Consider the following 13954-nt stretch of genomic DNA (forward strand, 5'->3'; position numbering starts at 1 on the left):
AAAAAAAGTCTTAAATCGCTGATGTACTAGTGTTTTAAGGGTGCATGTGGTTGCATTAGACTTCATATTCGCAAGATTTAATTACATTCATAAATAGCATACAGGGTTCATGCGTTTCTTAGTACACCTGTAGAATATGTAAATCTTTTTATGTTTTAAACAGTAAAAAATGAACTTTTAAAATCATGATATATTGTGAAAACCCCTTGGAAAAATGAATTGCCGACATCGAAGGGTCAGAAATGATTTAAATAAAGAGTGTAAAGCTAGGCTTTGTACAAATGGGTATCTATCTTTTGACTTTGGTGGTGATGCGATCGAAGTCTCTGCTTATCATTAAAACATACCTAAGTCCTTTAAAGATCAGACGTAATGACCAATCGATACTACATCAGATTATTAGCGATTCGAATTCATTTCAATGATAATGAATATTTCTATCCATATCTTTAACGGATTATTTTGAATAGTGTAACCAAAAAAAAAATAGAAAAACATATTAACTGTTCATGGCATAAGAACCTGGTGAATTAACAAGTAATTGTGTTCAAATATATAAAAATACAAAAGGGCCAGAAAAGGCGAGGTGATCATGACCCTACATAGGTATAACACATACAAATGGGGACTACGTCTTGCAAATACAGCAGGTATAATGGATCGGATTTTTTTTGTTCATCTATTGAGAACCAGGAACGTTTTTCTTGCTCACTGGATAGGCATCTCCGGTGTATTTAGCCATGCTGGAAAATCTAATATGGCACCCCCATGTCAGATGGTGTCGGCCCACGACGAAATGCTATCCCTTCAAGTCGTTCTTAAAACAATGTTTCTTCTTATTAAGGTAGCATTTGATGATGTGTACATTGTATAATTGATTGTACTTTCAAGTTTACACGTGATTTATATCATATTTAAAGACAATTATGTCTTTTTAAATGATATTTTGCAGACAGTGATATTTTGCAGGACCTCTTTATTGGGTGGGTGGATTCAGAGATGACACCAAAGATGCGGCCATATGTCACATGGACGTTTTAGACAGTGACTGTAAAGAAATGATGATAGCAGAAAGAACGAAACTGTATTGTCTTTTTGTGTTGAAACAACTGACAATGCGTTCATAACTTGTGGGAGTAAAATAAGCATTAAATCGTTAATACTTTTGTTTTTATGTGTACTTTATCTATCGTCAAGTTTAAATCAGCTGATATATATATATTGAATATAAACATATGTTTGATTAATCATGTATAATTATTTAAAAATATTTTTGAAAAGAGAATTTTAGAAAAAAATATTTATAGCTTCTACTTTCGTTCTCGTAAATAATGCATACACTACAGGCTATAAATACTTTCTGGTAAAGTGTACAATTGTCCACGTCCTCGTACAAAGTACCGCACATTAATGATTTGCTTAGACTGCACTCTCACAGATTGAATGTTTTGACAACTTTTTTTTGTCTTGGAACGAGCCAATTTTTGAAAAAATCTATAGAAACCAGTTATATAAGACTGCTGTCAAAAATTAGATCGTATATTCTTTTATACTTAAGTACAAAAAGGATGTTTTATGCATTTTTCTTAAACCGTTAGTAACGGTTTAAGCCATAAACATTAATTTTCGAACGGAAACATGACAATCTAGGATCTGATTTTATGTCAGCAATCTTATGTCACTGGTTTGCAGATCTTTACGCAAAAAATTGCACTTTTCAAGACAAAAACGTTGTTAAAACGGTAAATCTGTGAGAGTGCATCTTTAAGGCATCAAGATTCAACAGTCATCAGAAAATATATCACTTCACTCTTAACGGGTCATTCTTGAAAAACCTGCATATATCGCTATAGATAACATGAATGATTTTGGCATAGTATGCACATCTAAATGGTCAAAAAATACACATGGTAAATAAACGTAACAGAATAAATATGCAACACATGCTATATCGCAGTAAAATATATCAATTAAGAGTTAACATGGTTTGTATGTGTATTATAAATAAACCACACGGCAAAATAAAAAATGGACCATGTCACACATACACATACCCGCACACACACAAAATCATGAGAGTTCGGTAAAAAACAAAGACTGTGTTCTTCAACGATTCCCCATTACTCCCTCGATGTCACCACCGACAATTTCGACCGATATGCCTCTATTTGTTGTGGTCATTTTGTTTGAAGGAATTGCAGATATCACTATTACTTTGATATGTCTGCATCTGCCCAATTGGTTCAATTTCCTGAATATCCAGAGACGTCTGTTATCTGCTGAAAACCAGCGGCCATCGTGATCGGCTACCGCTATACAGGGAAGGTCATCAACCTGCAATCTAAACATAGTACTTATCATTATTTTATAGGCCCAGATTGTTTTCGTAATGCTAACTTACCGAAAGGTATGTATGTGTGTATGACCTCTTTTAACATTTTTGACATTTATCAAACCACAATTTTCTTTAAAGGGTAATGTAATCAACTAGTTTTTTTTAATATAAATGCATTGTCACGTTTAACTTGTTTGACTTTAATGATTTAAACAAACCAAGCATATATTTGAGATACGGATAAAACAGTTTTGCCATCATAAATGAAAAAAAAATAGCTACGAGGCCACAAATTTCTTAGTTACAAACACTACAAAATATCGCTTATATTTTGAATAAAAATTATACCTAAATCATATTGTTTATATTTTGATCATAATTTTTTAACCCTCAAACATAATTGGACTTTAATTGGTCATTCGTTTAAAGACAGCCAAGTTTAAAAGCATCTTTAAATATAATGTTTAAAGGAAATTGCAAAATAATTCAACAAAAATAAACATGTTTATTAAACGTATAACCGTGTAACAGTATCCAATAACAAAAAAAAATGCTTTGTTCATTAAGAGACAACGATACCAAGTCCTTGCATATACGTATTTAGTTTCATAAATATTAATGTTTAGTAATGTTTTTGTATTGATTTGAAAGCCAGAGCTCGCCTTAATTGGTTAAGGGTGTCCGATAGGGAAGTGAAGACTATAGAGTATAAAATCATCTTGGTGACCTTCCTTTATGACAGGCCAAGACAAATAATTTCCTTATGTAAATCAAACTCACAACATATTGTATTAAAGGCGGACATCTTTTCTACTTGACTACCATCTCCATAATTGCACGGAAGTCACACAAAGAGGCCCATTCTTTGCTGGCGTTTTTTTTTTATTTCCGGGTCTATCGTGATCTTTTTTTCCCCAAAACTATTCATTTTTTAAAATATTCAAATAATTTTTGAAATTATATATCAATTGAACCGTTGCTAAGGGCAAGTGGTAGCCTTACATTTACTATGATACATTACTAAAAAAGGCTTATCTGATTCCAAAACTGTAAATAAAGGAAATATTTGTGTTTATAATTTGATTCCAAAGGATTTCACAGTTTCAATTTCTTAAAACAATTCAGCTTATATACAGTAAATATGGCATTTCAATGATGGCAACACATATCGCGTTTATTATCGTTATTCATTCACGATATTGAAATTAAAGTTAAAATGATTTACCTTCCAAAATAAATGTCATCCAAAACGTTTCCAATATTTTGTGTGTTTCGAAAGCGGTTAAATATCGTATTTTGGGAGAAATAAATATCCGATGGACTCATGTAGATAGACATCGTAATGGTTCGTTTCAAACACTCACATTTAATATCATCAAACCCATAATTCTTTATTTAAATCGATTTATTTAGTAACACGATATTTCCATTACGTAATAAGTCAGTGTATATAGTTTTAAAACCCTATCATTCGTTCCCTGAAAACATATAATTTCTCATATCGTCTCTAACATTGGATATATTCATGTCTGGTTAGTGTGGCATTTTATAGGTTTGAAAATGTTGGAATCCCAACATTTTCGTCTCAAGCAAAATGCACTTGCAGAGTTCACATTTACATTTTACCAGATGTATTCTCCTACTCAAGTGTAGTAAACAACTCTTATGTTGTAAGTCATAAGACAAAGGTGTCAAAAGGGTGTTATGATTTATTGGACCTTTTATTATAAACGACAATGCCTTTATTTTGAAAACGAATTATATATTTTAAAGTAGAGCAGCTGATTATGTACATGGCGTTTATAAATATCATATACTTGAGACTGTTTAATAAATAATTTCTATTTTTGAAAGAAGAATTTCAGAAAATAGTTATTTATAGTTTCTACTTTCGTTTAGTAATAATAATAATAATGTATATGGACTTTAATGTCATTTATTTATACCCCAAAGAAGATAACAAGTAGTTTCGATATCGAATAAACAACAATTATAATAAATTTTAAATCTTTTTTATAATATTTTGTATTTGAAGTGAAGTATACATTGCAATAGTAAGTTAAATCAATTGCCTCTTGAATTACGATTACGAATTTAATAATTATTATCAAAATGTAAATAAGATTTCCAATTTATTTTCAAGGCAAATCTAATATTTTATTACATAACTATAGGTGGGTGAAAATGCGTCCATCCCGTGGAGGCAGCGCCTTCATTATCATAACGAAATGTATACGGAATAACATCTGAATATGTACATTGAATATATAATTGTAGTTGATTAATCAAGTATACATCAGAAAAAAGAGGAAAATATGTATAATGACTGCTACATTTTTTTCTTTAAGAAATTCATAATGACTATTTAATACTCACTGGCAATGCTCAAATCATTAATGCATGTATTCATAAGGCTTTTATTGTAAATAATTATACTTTCGTTTTTTTTGTATGTAATCCTAAGTATTACAATTTTAATTCTGATATATACATGGACTTTATGCATGTGTGAGATTAATCATGCTTTGTTATTTATAAATATTTTTGAAAAGATAATTTTAGAAAATATATTTATAGCTTCTACTTTCGTTCTTGTAAATCATGTATCCAGTACGGGCTATTAATACTATCAGGTAAAGTGAACAATTGTCAGCGTTCTCGAATATTCCTGTACAATGTATTACATTTTTCATGATAAATATGTACATGTATCTAATGGTAAAAAATACACATGCTAAAAACATAACAAGATAAATATACACATGCTATATCACAGAAAATATTGTCAATTTGGATCCACTATGGTTTATATGTGTATTATAAATATATCACAATATCAAATGAAAATGAACCATATCACACACACACGCACACACACACACGCACACACACACGTGCACGCACACGTGCGCACACACGCGCGCACGCACGTACACGCACACGCACACACACACACACTTACCAAGGACAATACTTAGGTTCTTATTTCCATTGTGGCCCTAAAGGTACACACATAATTAAACATGTGACATCTGATATTTAAAACAATCACGTTTTTTAAACGGAAAAATAGTAAGATATCTGATTTTTGTCATGACTCAATATTGTATAATGTATTGATTACCATAGTTTACAGTTTATGCCTTTTTGTGTTTTTACAGTGTATGCCTCTCCATGATTTTCGGTAAGACACTGATTGTTGCGCTATTGAATTAAATATGTTGCCGGATGGTCATTTACCACTGTATTGTTATAATGTGTACGGTTAAAAAAACGACTCTGTTCATTAAAGATTGCCCCATTTTCCCTCGATGTCACCACCGACGATTTCGATCGTTCTGCCTTTATCTTTTGTGGTCATTTTGTTAAAAGGAATTTCAGATATCTCTGTAACTTCGATACGTCTGCATCTGCCCAGTTTGTGCAATTTCTTGAATATACAGAGACGTCTGTTATCTGCTGAAAACCAGCGGCCATCGTGGTAGGCTACCTCTATACAGGGAAGGTCATCAACCTGCAATCTAAACATAAAACTTATCACTATTTAAAAGTCCCAGTTTGTTTAGCAATGCTTACTTATAGAAATGTATGTATGTGTGCATGACTTCTCTTAACCTTTTTGACATTAATCAAACACCATAATGATATAAAATATACATTTATCGCAATGACAAATAGGCAACAAAACCGAAAGTATATTCTACATTAAGCCCGTATAACTTTACTAAGATATTCGCATTTAATTTTTTTTAAAGGGTGATGCAATAAACTGTTGTTCTTTTTTCCATATAAAAATGCATTTTAATGTTTAATTTGTTTGACTTCAATGAATAAAATAAACCAAGCATATGATTAAGGTACAGATAAAACCATTTTGCCTTTATAAACGATTTTTTTAATTAATACCTACGAACCCACAAATACTCTAGTTAAAGAACTCCAAAATGCTTGTAATTATATCTATCTGTACCTAAATCATATTGTGTTTTGTTTTCATTATAATTATTTAACCCTTAAACATAATGGGGCGTTAATAGGTCACTGGTTTAAAGACAGTCAAGTTCTAAAGCATTCTTAAACATAATCAATCACTTATACTTAGGTGATTCACTTCTTGAACGGCACTTTTCATAACATATTCAGTGATAATGTTTAAAGAAAATTGCAAAATAACTCAACAAAAATAAAGATGTTTATGAACGGTAAAACAGTATGCCCTTTATCCAATAACGAAAAGTGTTTTCGTTTAGACACAACGATATCAAATCCTTGTATATACGTATTCAGTTTCATGTCAGATTAATAGTGTTTTTTATTGATTTGAAGGCCAGAGTTCGCCGTAGTTATTGAAGTGTTTCTGATAGTGAAGTAAAGATGATAGAGTATAAATTCACGGTGGAGACCTTCCTCTATGACACGCCAAGATAAATAATTACCTAGCTTGTGCAAATCAAACTCACAACATATTTTGTTCAAGGCGGATAACTATACTACTTGACTACCATCTCTATAACTTCGCGGAAGTCACCCAAAAGAGGCCCATTCTTTAACGGCGTTTTTTTTTATTTCCTGGTCTATCGTGATTGTTTTTATTTATTACCTTAAACAATTCGATGTTAATTTTTGAAATTGTATATCCATTGAGCCGTTGCTAAGGGCAAGTGGTAGCCTTACATTTACTATGATACATTACAGTCAAACAGGCTTATCTGATTCCGAAACTGTAAATATAGGAAATATTTGTGTTTATAATTTGATTCCAAAGGATTTTACAGCTTAAATTTCTTAAAACAATTCAGCTTATATACAGTAAATATGGCATTTCAAAGATGGAAACACATATTGCGTTTCTTATCGTAAGACATCGTTATGTTTCGTTTCCAATAACCCTATATAATATAATCAAACTCACAATACTTATTTAAATCGATATCTTGATCTAGTAAAACGATAGTAATAAGCCAGTGTATAAACATTTAAAACCACTTCATTCGTTTTTAGAAAATATTTAATTACTCATATCCGAATTTAAGATCTCTCTTACAATTTATACATTCATGTCTGGTTAGTTTGACGTCTGATAGGTTTCAAAAATAAAATGTACAATTGGAATCCCAACATATTCATCTCTAGCGAGTTCACATTTACATTTTATCAAATGTATTTTCCTACCCACGTGTAGTAAACATCTCTGATGTTGTTAGTATTTAGACAAAAGAGTCAAAAGGGCGTAATGAGTTATGAGACCTTTTAAAATAAACGGCAATGTCTTCATTCTGATAACGAATTATGTAATTTAAAGTAGAACAGCTGATTATGTACATTGCGCTTCTTATATATAGTATTTACATGTGTCTGTTTTATAAATGATATCTATTTTTGAAAGAAGAATTTCAGAAAATACTATATATAGTTTCTACTTTCGTTTTGGTAAATAATGTATACAGACTTTAATGTCATTTAAGTATGTCCCGATGAAGAAACACAGTAGTTTACACAGTAGTTTCGATGTCGCATAAACAATAATTATAAGTAAATTTTAAATCTTAATTATAAAGTGTTCTTTGTGAAGTAAATTATACATTGCAAAAGTAAGATTTGTATAGATAAATTGACTCGTTAATTACGATTACGAATTCGATATCTATTTACGAAATTTTAATAGGATTTTTCAATTTATTTTAATAACAATTGTAAGATAATATTTAAAGAAGCTGTTATAAAAAAAAATAATAAAAAAAAAAAATATATCAACAAGTTTGTGTGTTAATCATTATCACAGATAATCTAAATAATGCACAATAAAAAATAGGTCGTTTTTTGTAAAAATATTATGTTGGCACAATTGGTCATATAATCATTTGAAATTCCAAAAAATGCATGTATTTATAATATCTTAATTAACATGTCTTCTATAGAGTTGCGGAATTTTCCCGTAGATTCCTCCACACGAAAACCATTACCTGACAAGTTTCAGATTGTGAGCGTACTTACAGCTACACCGCATATTAAAGTCAGCAAGATAATCGATTATATTCTTTTTCTTTAAATATTACACTAAAGTTTATAGCGGGAGATTAATCCTTTGACCTGATCGGGCACGCTGCATGGCCGGTGACTTTGCAAGCCTCGTTAACGGCTAACGCACGGGCCCTCGGGTTAGATTTTTTATCCGGACAGGAAACACATGATATTTATTAATAATCAAGCGTTGCACATATAAAGCGAATGCCAATCGGAGAAATTCAAACGCCGAGATAAAACAACATTCGAAGGTCGGAAGACCAATGAATATCAATACTAAATGATCCGATGATTCTCTTTGAGTGATATAAAAACAAAGAACAACAACAGAATTTTGCCCATTGGGTGCAGCTGCCTAACAACACGATATAAACCACCTTGAGAGGCTGAATGACAGTAGAGCTGATAGCGCGTCGTTATTTAAATTAATACCAGTAAACATGTGATATAATGTCCAAAATCAAAGGGCTGAAAAAGTTGAATATTTGTCGGCTTGTTATTGCACTTTTTACAGTTCTGTTCTCAGGCAATAAACATATACTCCAAATATGTTGCGTGACCCCAAACTGTAGTGTGCCTGTCATTGCTTTCATCTTGCAAATGTTTTGCTAGTGTAAAGTTTATTAAATGAAACCCAATATTGGCTTAGGACGTCTTGACTATTTGTAGTAGGTTATGCAATTAAGGTATACTCTGTTTGCAAACACACTACTTCCATTTGATGAATAAGTATCTATAATTATCTACCACTAGGTTTCTCATGAAGATTTATGATTTATCCTTTCAAATTTACATTAACGTTTCAATCTTATCAGCCTAGTTTAATAAAGTGATCTCATCATATCACTTTTTAAACCCGCATAATCCCATTCGTCCCATTTCGTAATCCCGGTATTTTATCAAGTCTTTTCAGAATAATACGACGATACATGATTTCGATTTGTAGTACTTAAGTATGTTAGCCTGCAGTCTACAACCAACAGACTAACAATGTGATTGGTTGGTTGCAACTTCAATCTTTAGTTGCAGAATTACCTTATCATACGCAGATTCACTTTACATGCACACTGCCTCTCACCAACCAACATTGTGTTCAGTGGTAAAGTGGTTTATAACCGCCGATTCATTTACAGTGGAACTTGAGTGACATTCACTGAGAGTTGCAAGTTTTGTTGATAGCGTTGTTTATTTTCCGAATCATCACTTTCTTCGCGACTGTGTAATAGCCAAGCTTTTTTTATGTCGCCTTACTAGCTAAAGAGGCTATAACATAATAAATTTTACAAGCGGATAAATATCAATGTATACGTTTGCATTTTAAATTTTTAATATATATCGATCGATTAGTTGAATATATATACAAGACAAATCTAATGAACTATTACATATCTATAGGTGGGTAGCAGAGCTTAAATTATGATAACGAAATGTATACGGAAGAACACCTGAATATGTACATTGAATATATAATTGTAGTTGATCAATCAAGTATACATCAGAAAATTGAGGAAAATATGTATAATGACTGCTACATTTGTTTCTTTAAGTAGTTTATACGGACTATTTAATACTCACTGGCAATGCTCCAATCCTTAATGCATGTACCCATAAGGCTTGTATTGTAAATATTAGTTCTTTCGGTTTTTTTGTACGTTATCCTAAGTATTTCAGTTTTAATTATGATATATACATAGACTTTATGCATGTGTTAGATTAATCATGCTTTGTTATTTATAAATATTTTTGAAAAGATAATTTTAGAAAATATATTTATAGCTTCTACTTTCGTTCTTGTAAATCATGTATACAGTATGGGCTTTTAATACTATCAGGTAAAGTGTACAATTGTCAGCGTTCTCGAATATTCTTGTAAAAAGTATCGCAATTGTCATGATAAATATGCACATGTATCTAATGGTAAAAAATACACATGCAAAAAACATAACAAAAAAATATACACATGCTATATCATAGTAAATATTGCCAATTTGGATCAACTATGGTTTATATGGGTATTATAAATATATCACAATTTAATATCAAAAATGAACAATGTCACACACACACACACACACAAACACGCACACACACACACACACACACACACACACATACACACACACACACACATACCAAGGACAATACTTAGGTTCTTATTTCTATGATGGCCCTCAAGGTACACACACAATTAAACATGTGACATCTGATATTTAAAAAGCATTTTTTTAAATGAAAAATAGTAAGACATCTGATTTTTGTCATAACTAAATATTGTATAATGTATTGATTACAATAGTTGGCTGTTTATGCCTTTTTGTGTTCTGACCGTGTATGCCTCTCCATGATTGTCCGTAAGACACTGCTCGTTGCTCTATTGAATTAATTATTGGTAGAATGGTTATTTACCATTGCATTGTTGGAATGTGTACAGTTAAAACAAAGACCGTGTTCATCAAAATTTCCCCCATTTACCCTCGATGTCACCACCGATAATTTCGACCGATATGCCTTCATTTTTAGTGGTCATCTTGTTCGAAGGAATTTCAGATATCTCTATAACTTCGATGCTACTGCATCTGCCCAATTTTTGCAATTTCTTGAATATCCAGAGGCGTCTGTTATCTGCTGAAAACCAGCGGCCATCGTGTCTCGCCACCGTTATACGAGGCAGGTCATCAACCTGCAATCTAAGCAAATTAATTGCTTCAAAGACAACCAATCGAAAATAAAGTTTTGACATTTTTTAATAGAAATAATTCCAACAAATGCTAAAGTTTGCACAAAATGCAAAATGAATCGACCAAAATAAATAAATATATACGTAACCCTTTCCCGAATGACCGGTTTTGTTTTTAAAATAGGAATGCTTAATAAAATGTCTGCTTGCTTTAGTATCAATTGTAATTGAAAAAACATATCAATCTTAGCTAACAATGAACAAAAATTTTACTGCCTTTTGAACGTTACTAAATAACCGAACGGAAACTACAGTAACAGCCCAGTATCCACAAACAAAAGAACTTTCACAGTTGTAAAGAAGTAAACATATCAAGTCCTTACAAGTTTGACTTCAGATTATTTCAGAAACTCATAGAGTTTCAAATCACAATCCAGAGTCCAGTGGGACAGGCCAATATTAATAAGTCCTGAAATAGATCGATATTACAACCGCTTTGGTCAGAGGAGCCCCAGCATACCACTTGACACACCCACATGACCCGAGTCGATACCACACAAACATTCCCGAACTTGGCCGGCAATTATTTCATTTGCTTGTCAATCCTGATTTGATTATTGATTTCATTTTTGAATTTTGACTGAATATTTCTTGAATAATGTATATCGATTAGTAGTAGCGTCACATTAAAAATAAGACATTCTGTACAATAGGTTTATTTGTTCCCGAAACTGTTAATAGCAGACATATTTAGGTTTACAACCGGATGCACTCATTTTCAATTTCTTAAAAGAAAACCAGGCATTTCAGATTGATAATGACATTTCAATTAAAGAAACATTAAAAAATATATAAACTACAATTATTTACCTTCTCTCAAAAATGTTATCCAAAACGTTTCCAATATTTTGTGTGTTCCGAAAGCGGTTAAATATCGTATCTTGGGAGAAATGGATCTCCGATGGTCTCAAATTTAAAGACATCGTTATATGTCGATTACAACAATCCAATTAAATTTAAAACAAGGTAGAGTTAACATATTATATAATAACAGGATATTTTATAACCCAACGTACATGTTTTGAAAAATCTGATATTCGTTTTCCGAAAACATGTAAAGAATCATAACAAATCTAAAAAGTCACTGTAACAATTGATATATCTGATAAGGTTTTTAAAAAATATTGAATTAATAAGCAATATCGAAATATCAATATGTATGTGTCATACAGGTCAAACTTGAATAGCTTAATATTATATTTCACACATGTTGATCTTCTACCTACTTTGATTTTATGAGATATGATATATTTATACCACATATACTTAACATGTACCTATGTGTTAGAAAATGTGATCGTTACATTTTCGTCGCAATCATTGATTGCCAACCAACTGTTACATAAGCAGACGTATTTAACGTATAATCATCACCCAACTAAACCACCACCACCACTACCAATACATACACCACCCCGTCGAATGCATACAGTGGTGGCTAGAGGAATAATAGCCTACGATTCCTGTACAGTTGAACACTTGTGGCATTCGCTGACATTCACTTAGCAATTGTTCATTCGTATCTTACACTTTCAAGCGGTGCATTGGAAGCCTTCGCCGGACCAAGTTAGGTAATAACATGATCAACTTGACATGTTGAGCATCAAAAAATACATTTGTCATAAAAAGTGTTAATGTGTTATCAATAAATCAAACGTCTTAAATCTTCAACCGTATTATGTATAGAAGTAAAGCTAAATATGTACATGGAGTATATATACATGTATGTGTATTGCTGATCAATTATTCATATTTTCAAAAATGAATTTAAGAAAATATTTATAAATAAATTCTACTTTCGTTTTGTGAAATAATCATGTGGACTAATAAAGCTCTCTGGCAATCAGCCAGTCATACATGCATGTCCTAATTAGGTTTATTTTTGTAAAACGTACATTATTTAAGTTTAAATATCAATCAAAACATATTTGTGTAGAGTTTAGGTTTATAAAATATAGTTTATATATATTTACATGTCACCGCCGATCACACATTAAAAATATATCTAACTATCATTCCCAATGTCATTTTATCACAAATGTTTTAAAATGTTTTCAAAAATTAACTCTTGCTGTAAAACAGATTATGATTTTAAGGAGAGTTTTGGTTTGTTTTAATACTGTCATAATAATGTACCATATATTTATCATTTATTAATGAGCATATTTTGTTTGAACATTTGATCTTAATCATTCGAAGTTCTAAAACATAGCAAGAATTATCTGTTTTGAATGCATTTTTTTAATTTGCAGATGTTTTCACGGAAATAACTCCACAATCGTTTTTTATCACATGCTTTACCTTGTTTCCGGTTATATAACCAACGCATTTTTTTTAATTACACATGTGTTTTATTACAATATCCCTCCACATGTTTGTAAATTTAATTTGAAACAGTAATTGTTTAACGTGTAATATACCAGCAAATCATATGTTTACTTTTGACACTTTTCTTTTTGATAAAGATTTATTTGAATATAGTAGTTCGTTTTTCATTTAAATCATAAGGATATCATAAGGATAACACTTGATATTTATACTTTATTTCATTCTTGAAAAAAGTATTTTACAGAAAATGACGTCATAAACACATTACACAATAATATCGTCAACTTACCTGGTGTGACTTCACCATTTAAAAAACAGCAATTTTCTGTAGTATAGTGTTTATATTGATAAATGTAAACAATATATATTGCTTTAAAACATGTTGGGTACTACATTTCTTTATTGCATGTAGCGGGCGGAGTGGCGTATATTTGACAGTTTCTGGTATTTGGCTCATTATCAGCGCCATTAAACACTTAGGTCTATGATTATTTTACCAAAAGTATGCACTTGATGAAAAAAATGACACT

General features: G+C 31.2%; 2 long non-coding RNA genes across 2 annotated transcripts; both read right to left on the reverse strand.

The window, feature by feature from the left end:
- Positions 1-1153: 1153 nt before the first annotated feature.
- Positions 1154-3862, reverse strand: LOC128232030 (uncharacterized). The gene is made up of 2 exons (XR_008260473.1): positions 3561-3862; positions 1154-2341 (listed from the first exon to the last, which is right to left on the reverse strand). It is a non-coding gene; the product is annotated as an uncharacterized LOC128232030 (long non-coding RNA).
- A 1412-nt stretch (positions 3863-5274) lies between these two features.
- LOC128232049 (uncharacterized) lies at positions 5275-12062 on the reverse strand. Its single transcript, XR_008260480.1, has 3 exons — positions 11907-12062; positions 9935-11046; positions 5275-5856 (listed from the first exon to the last, which is right to left on the reverse strand). It is a non-coding gene; the product is annotated as an uncharacterized LOC128232049 (long non-coding RNA).
- Between the last annotated feature and the right edge of the window lie 1892 nt (positions 12063-13954).

This window comes from Mya arenaria, chromosome 1 (genome assembly GCF_026914265.1).
Source record: "Mya arenaria isolate MELC-2E11 chromosome 1, ASM2691426v1".
NCBI classification, from domain to species: Eukaryota; Metazoa; Mollusca; class Bivalvia; order Myida; family Myidae; genus Mya; species Mya arenaria.